This window comes from Jaculus jaculus, chromosome 6 (assembly GCF_020740685.1).
Source record: "Jaculus jaculus isolate mJacJac1 chromosome 6, mJacJac1.mat.Y.cur, whole genome shotgun sequence".
Lineage (NCBI taxonomy): Eukaryota > Metazoa > Chordata > Mammalia > Rodentia > Dipodidae > Jaculus > Jaculus jaculus.
Window position 1 is genome coordinate 66,550,142 of NC_059107.1, and position 7,737 is coordinate 66,557,878.

General features: G+C 45.9%; 1 pseudogene; it reads right to left on the bottom strand.

Moving 5' to 3' along the window:
* Window positions 1–317: 317 nt before the first annotated feature.
* LOC101613199 lies at window positions 318–7,456 on the bottom strand (annotated as a pseudogene).
* Between the last annotated feature and the right edge of the window lie 281 nt (window positions 7,457–7,737).

Here is a 7,737-nt window from a genome sequence, read left to right on the forward strand (position 1 = left end):
TTGGAATAAAATCCTCTTGCAGTTTGCATCAAGACCACTTCTCGTGAGTGATTTGGGGAGTCGCCATATCCGGGCAGAGCGTGGGGTCCTCGTTTTGGGGTTCTTACATTTCCATTAACTAGAAATCCTGCATTGTCTTAGGCATCTGACTTTCATGGCTAAAGTCTGAGAAACTGATCCATTATCACATTTTCTGAATAGCTAAGTTTTAAAGTTTCTCAAAGCTTTGTTTTTTAGCTTTCCTGGTACTTGAATAAGTTACAACTCCTACATAACAAGAAGTAGGAATTCCCAGAGAACAGTGTTCATTATGTGTAATGCACATACCAGAAACCCACAGACTACACTTGAATATGTTCTCCGTCAACACGCATGGACATTCACTCCAGGAGCAAACCAGTAACAAGCCAGACATACATACATGTGCAAATGTACAATTGACAGCAACTTATTTTAGATCCTAATGTCCTGAATGTTAAAAATGAGCTGAGACAGCTCTTGTGACACTCAGTATAAAAGCATGATGAAGTAGCTTCAAATCACATCTCGCGAGTTCCCTATTGCGCAGCAAAGGACCATGCTGAATAAGATTGTGAGACCTGCAACTCCAATACCAACAATTCCGATGAGCTGGAGTTTAATACTGATTATGTTCTCAATTTCATCGATGCAGTTTGCTGAGTGGAAGGTAATGAGCATCCTGTTTCCCTTTTCCCTGTCCTTAAGGTAATCACTGTAAGCCTCTTCATACATGCTCTGCACGTGGCGTATAGCCACATCCTTGCCTATGAAAGCAAACACTCCAGTGCTTACTTCAGCAGCAAATATCACCAGGAGGCAGGTAAAAAACCATGTAGAAATACTCCGAGGACTTGTCCTCCGAGGATAGATCTTTCATGGTGCCTCCAAAGCGAAACCATAGTCCAAAAGCAATGACACCTGATCCTGCCAGCCAGAAGAGCAGGTTGAAGCCGAGCAGCAGGTACTTGATGCACCGCAGACCCCCACGGAAGCGCTCCCCAGGCCCACGCGCTGAGCCCCAGGAGCGGTAGGCGCTGGTGGGAGGGGTGGGGGCGGAGCCCAGATTATATCATTTTTATATGCCAGTATGTAGTTGTAAAAGATACTATTTTTTAAAAAAATCATAACTTCAATACTGTTATTGTACAAAAAAGTTATTCTAGTGCTGGGCATCTGACCTAAGGTCTTCATGTTAGGCAAACATTCTACCACTGTGCTTTGTCCCCAATCTTTCCTTTTTTGTAAAAGTATGTAGTCTAGAACTCATTATCCTGCTATCTCTGCCTTCTAAGTTTTGGGATCATAGGTATGCCTGACCCAGCAACCTTTTTTTTTTTTTTTTCCCTCAAGGTAAGGGTCTTGTTCTAGCCCAGGCTGACCTGGAATTCACTATAGTCTCAGGCTGCTGGGCCTTGAGAGGTCCTGACATGAGGCCCTAGTGGAACTTCCTGAGCCTAACTGCCTCACCCAGCTATGACTCAGCAGGGGGCCAAATGGCCTCTGGCTTGCTACTTCCACACAGGAAATTAGAGTTCCTGCCTGTGGGCACTTAGAACTCAGCAGGGGGCCAAATGGCCTCTGGCCTGCCACTTCCACACAGGAAGTTAGAGTCCTCCACTCATGCGTGCTTAGAACCAATCATCTCAAAGGTCGCGGTAACCCCACCCTAAAGTCTCCGCCTTCTTTCTCAACATATATAAACACCCGCCTGTAACAATAAAGTGAGTTCCTGCTTGGAGAGAACTTCTGGCTCAGTGTGGTTTTTCTCTGGTGGCCAGAAGAGGTTCCTGTGTCATCCTACGCTCATCATCCCCTTAACCCTAGGGAGGAACCAGCAGGCCTTGTTCTTCCCTCGGCACTACCTGAGCGGGAAGGAGCCCAACATCAGGCTGGCCTCAAACTCACAGCAATCCTCCTGCCTCCGCCTCCCAAGTGCTGGGATTAAAGATGTGCACACCATGCCCAGCATCCAGCAATTCTTTAGTGGCAGTGATATCTAGCCATCTTTCTCCAATTTCCTTTTCTTTCCCTGCAGTTCCTATGAAACATTCAGGAAGGGGCTAGAGAGAGGACTCCGTGGATAAAGCATTTGCTTTGCAAAGTATTAGTATCTCAGTTCAGACTCCCAGAACTGAATCCACATGAAGCTCTAGTGCTACAGCTTGTATGGGGTGGTTTGAATCAGATGTCCCTCATAAATTCATGTTTTGAATGCTTTGTTCTCAGGTGTTGGAAATTTGGGAGGTGGAGTCTTTTTGGAGGAGGTGTGTTGTTGGGGGAGGGCTTAGGGGTGTTGTATTAGTCAGGGTTCTCTAGAGGAACAGAATTACTAGAATGAATTATTTTATAAAGGGAATTTATTGGATTAGCTTACAGTAGTCCAATAGCAGTTGAAGGCCCGAGAATCACCGAACCTGGTAGCTGCTCAGTCCACGTGGCCAGATGCCTCAGCAGTCCCGACCCGGCACTGCAGATGGAGCCGGAAAGCCTGGAGGCTTCCTGAGGAGCCGCTGGGTTTCGATCCACGTGGGTCTTCAGTTGATGTTGGTCTTTAGTCCGTACTGGTCTTCAATCCACGCTACAAGGTAGGGAGCAGCTCCGGCAGCCAAGTGGGAGGAAGGAAGGAAAAAAAGGGAACTCTTCTACCTAGAGCTTCCTTATATCAAGTCCCTCTCTGAGCGGACCGCCCACTCTGGGGGAAGGGCTCACCCTGGGAGAAAGACCTCCTCCTTTAGTTGATCCTTCCTAGAAGCAGCCTGTGGATTACTAAACAGATCAAGTTGACAACACCTTAACTATCACAGGTGTTATAGCCATCTCCCCCTTGCCAGAGTTTGAGCTCACTCTCTTGCTGCTGTTTTCCACCTGCTGTGGCAGAGGTGATGTCCAGCCTCTGTTCATGCCATCTTTTCCCCTCCATCATGAAGCTTCTCTCCAGACCATAAGCCAAAACAAATACCTTTCCTCCTATCAGCTTCTTTTGGTTCCAGCGATATGAAGGTAAAAGGGAGGCAGAGACAGGAGAATTTCTGGGAAGCTTATAGGCTAGCTAGCCTGGTATATTAATTGCTTTACTCATTGCAGTGATCAGGTACTGTCAAGAAGCAACTTAAGGAAGGAAGGATTCTTTTGGCTTATAGTTTCAAAGGATACAGTCCATCATGGCAGGCAAGGCATGGTGGTAGGAAGCAGAGGTGGTTTGCCATACTGAGTCCACAGTCAGAAAGCAAAGTGGGATGAATTCTGGTGCCATTTCCTTTTTATGCAGTCCAGAACTCTCGGTCATTGAAATGATGTAGTTCACATTTGGGGTGGGTCTTCAGGCCTCAATTAACTTACTAATTTAGAAATCTTTCACAGACATGCCCAGAGATTTGGTTTTATGGTGACTCTAAATCCAGTGAAGTTGATAATAGAGACTAATGATCACATAAAGTGAGATGAACAATAGGAAACCCTCCCTCAAACAAGGTGGAGATGAGGACTGACACTTAAAGTTGTCCCCTGACCTCCATTTGTATATCATGGTTTACTTTCACATGCACTCACACAAATGAACATGCATATGCATGTGCTATACACACATATACCAAAAATGTAAGAAAGTGTTATACTTAATTGATCTCTCTCTCCATCTTTTTCTTGCAATATATTTTATATATTTTTTCTTTTTTTCTCAATTTTTATTAGCATTTTCCATGATTATAAATAGTATTCCATGGTAATACCCTCCCCCCCCCACTTTCCCCTTTGAAATTCCATTCTCCATCATATCCCCTCCCCATCTCAATCAGTCTCTCTTTTATTTTGATGTTATGGTCTTTTCCTCCTCTTATGATGGTCTTGTGTAGGCAGTGTCAGGCACTATGAGGTCATGGATATCCAGGCCATTTTATGTCTGGAGGAAGCATGTTGTACAGAGTCCTACCCTTCTTTTGGCTCTTGCATTCTTTCTGCCACCTCTTCCACATTAGACCTGAGCATTGGAAGGTGTGATCAAGATGTTACTCAGTACTCCAGTCACTTCTTTCCACCACTATGATACCTTCTGAGTCATCCCAAAGTCACTGCCATCTGAAAAGAGATTCTCTACCCAAAGTGAGAGTAGTGTTAATATAAGGGTATAAATATTAATAGAAGTGCTTACTGGGCAGTTTGATAAGCACAGTATATACATTTTTCCATACATCAGCATATGTTACACTCCTAGGGCTCATGACTATCCCTGTTTTAAGTTTTCAGTATCAGGGATGTGTTTCCTCCCATGGAGCTGAAGGAACCCCAAGAAGGGGACCCCATGCTCTGCCCGGATATGGTGACACTCCAAATCACTCACGAGAAGCGGTCTTGATGCAAACTGCAAGAGGATTTGATTCCAAGCACGCTGGGGCCCATAGTAGTACACCGCACAGGGGTAGAGGACTGCAGAGCCCCGAATGCAGGAACGGGACAGTTTTTATAGGGTTTTTAACAAAGCCTGTGCATTAGACCAATCATTTTTTTAATAGCAGGAGCCCGCGGGGTGCGAGGCAGTCAGTTTGTGCCACTCCATAGTTTCTAAGCCAATTAGTTTAATTTGTTCAAGCCCCTCGTGGACCAATCAGTCTCTTATGATCTTGGTGGTCAGCATTTGCGCAGGTCCTTGGGTGGGAGTAGCAGAGTGTGGTATCAGTCTCCTATGACCTTGGAGGTCAGCATTTGCGTGGGTCCTTGGGTGGGGGTAGCAGAGTGTGGTATCAGTCTCCTATGACCTTGGTGGTCTGAGGCAGGCTGCTGCAGCTTATGGTGCAGGCTACTAAGGCTTACAGTGTGGGCTATTAAGGCTTATGGTGCAGGCTATTAAGGCTTATGGTGCAGGCTATTTACAGAAACCAAATAAGTGGTTCACTTTATTACTCATTTCCCATCCTTGAGGGCTATCTCATGCCCTTTTTACCTAGTTTTATATTAGGAGCGGGCTCTGATATAATGAGAAGAGGGATTCTTTACTTGCTTCCAACAGAGAGTAAAGCCTGGAGTTTGAGGTATGCAGGGGCCCGCTTAAGCTCCCTTTGGAGCATGATAGTATTTCTGGGCTTCTGAATTCTTGGGCCTTTCAGAGCGGGCCTCCAGTCCAATTGGAGGGCAGTTGGTTTCCACCATGACAGATGTGCCAATATTGCACCCGTTGGCTCATTTGGCCTGGCTGGTTTGAAGTGTCCACTGTTCAATATCTTCACTGGTGATCTCTCTCCCATTACATGTAGAATGGCTTCTTCCAGCTTTCTGTCAGCTGGTCTACATGGAGGAAGTTATCAGCTCAGTTCCAGCAGGATTTCTCAGTGGCCTTGCAGCCCAAGTATGTGGAGTCTTCAGCAATAGGGTCTTCCCATCTATTCCTGGTGGGAAACCAAGGGCCTTGGCAATGGCCTATAATGTTTTGGGGGCATCAGGGACCTCCCTGGTCAACAACTCACTGGAGGTATCCCATCTCTGGCACTGAAAATTTTCTAACAATGATCTATGGCTCCTGAGTGTTCCATTGTCCGAAACCGGAGGATTACATATGATTTATTTGCATCCTCTTAAGATTTTGATTAGCCCTTCCTCCACCTTTCCTTTACTCAATCTCTTTCCCTGACCTCACTTTGGGCCTTTTCACCCCCGTTAATCTATTCTTCTACTTACATATATACACAATACCAACCTATTACGTACCCTCCTCGAATGGGGTTGCATATGTACATAAGTACATATATAGTTAGTCCAGTACTTCTAATTTACTCATACCCTATTTTGTTCTAATTAGGATTTTAAGTGGTTGATAATTTTGCTATAAAAAGGGTTGGCTCCAGGCAATAAAAACTGAGCAAAAGAACTAGGAGGTTAAGTGCACAGAACTGGGTTATTGAAGGTGTGTTGGTAGTCATGGCAGGGTAAAATGGGATGGGGAAGTCAAGCGTTACACCCAGCAGTGTAACTGAGAGAATAGAAGTGGGTGTGAAGAAAAGGGAATAAGAACAGGGAGAGGGTGGTGGGGGAGCAAGAGAGCTACAGAGCAGTTGTATGAGCAGGAGGAGAACACATGGAGCTACAGTGTCTGCCTTTCACAAGCACCATTACTGTCTTGAATACTTTTGCTAGGTGGTCAATAAGTAGTTCTACGTTGCTGGGGTCACATTCCATGGCTCACCCACAGCTGGCTTAAAAGGCACATGGCCATTCCCCATCAAGACAGTTCTCAGCTGCTTCTCCTTGTCAGTTCTATCTCCAAAGGATTAGCTGCTCCATGAACTCTTATCTTTTATAGATAAACTGTTCACTAAAGTTAACTAGGAATGCACAAACCCTAGTCCCAAATGACAGAGAAGGTCACATGGTACAAGTGTCTGCTTTCCACAAATGCTGACCACAGCAGAAGCCAGATGTAACTTACTTTAATCAACACATTAATTTGCTATATACATGTCATCTTTAAATCCGTTGGACTGCACCTATTTGATTGAGACTAGACTGCACAGACCTATGCTCCCATGTGTGCCTACTTTTGACACCCATCTGTTCTGAGATCCACATACTTCTTAAAAAGTTGTAGATTTTGGGCTGGAGAGATGGCTTAGCACTTAAGGCACTTGCCTGCAAAATCTAACCACCTAGGTTTGGTTCTCCAGTACCCATGTAAAGCCAGATGCACAAAGAGGTGCGTGCATCTGGAGTTCATTTACATCGGTGTCTACCTTGGCACATCCGTTCTGTCTGTCTCTCTTCTCTCTATATCTCTCTGCTTACAAGTGAATAAATAAATAATTTTTTTAAAAATTGTAGATTTCCCCTAGAGAAAAGCTGGTTAAAAGGTAAAAGCCTGCCATCTTCCACCAGCTGGCTTGTTGTTAATAAAGCTCTTTTCCGGTCACCGTGTTCGTAGATTTCTAGCTTTCAATGCTGCACTTTGAAATCGTGCTTACTCCGGTGTCTGCTCTCTGGGTGCCTTGTGGGAGGTGAAAGGGGACCTGGCGGGTGGCAAGAGCAACACAAATAGGCCTCACTGGCTTTTTTAACGAAAGCACCCAGTGGGGGACCTCGGGCAGACACGTGGGGGTGCTCCCCTCCACCATTGGCCATGACAGCTGAGGCGCCCATCGGCAGGCGCTTGTGGAGTGGTCATGCAAAGAAAGATCTTTTCACCTGCTTTGCGGTCCTGCTCCGTGCACACCGTCCCATTACCCGCTCGCCACTCTCCTTGACCCTTCCTGCATTATTCCTGATCAGACTACTGGGATCTTTGGACCTTTCACTGCCACAGCGCTGCTGGGGGAAGATACTCGCACACGGATTAGACCATTAAGTCGCGACCTAACCTTTGCCATGTCTGAGCCTTTGATGACGCAATAGTTTCTAAAAGGCTCACCTTATACTTAGCACGAACCATTCCAGATATGTCCCTCCTACTCCCCATTTCTGGTTTTCTCTCCCATCACAACTGCAGACAGAGGAAAAGCAGTCTTCCGAAGGGACTCCTTCCACATCCTGCCGCCAAACTCAGTGCGCACTGGCACCTGCTTGTCCTCTGAAGTTAAAGTACGGAGAGCAGGATGTGGAGGGCTGTGTGCGCTGTGCCAAAGAGCACAGTCTTAGAAAAAGAGCAGATGGCAATCGTACTGGTATTCCCAGTACTTCACAGACTGAGGCAGGAGGATTGAGAGTTCCAGGTCAGTAGGGCCTACATAGCCAGACTCT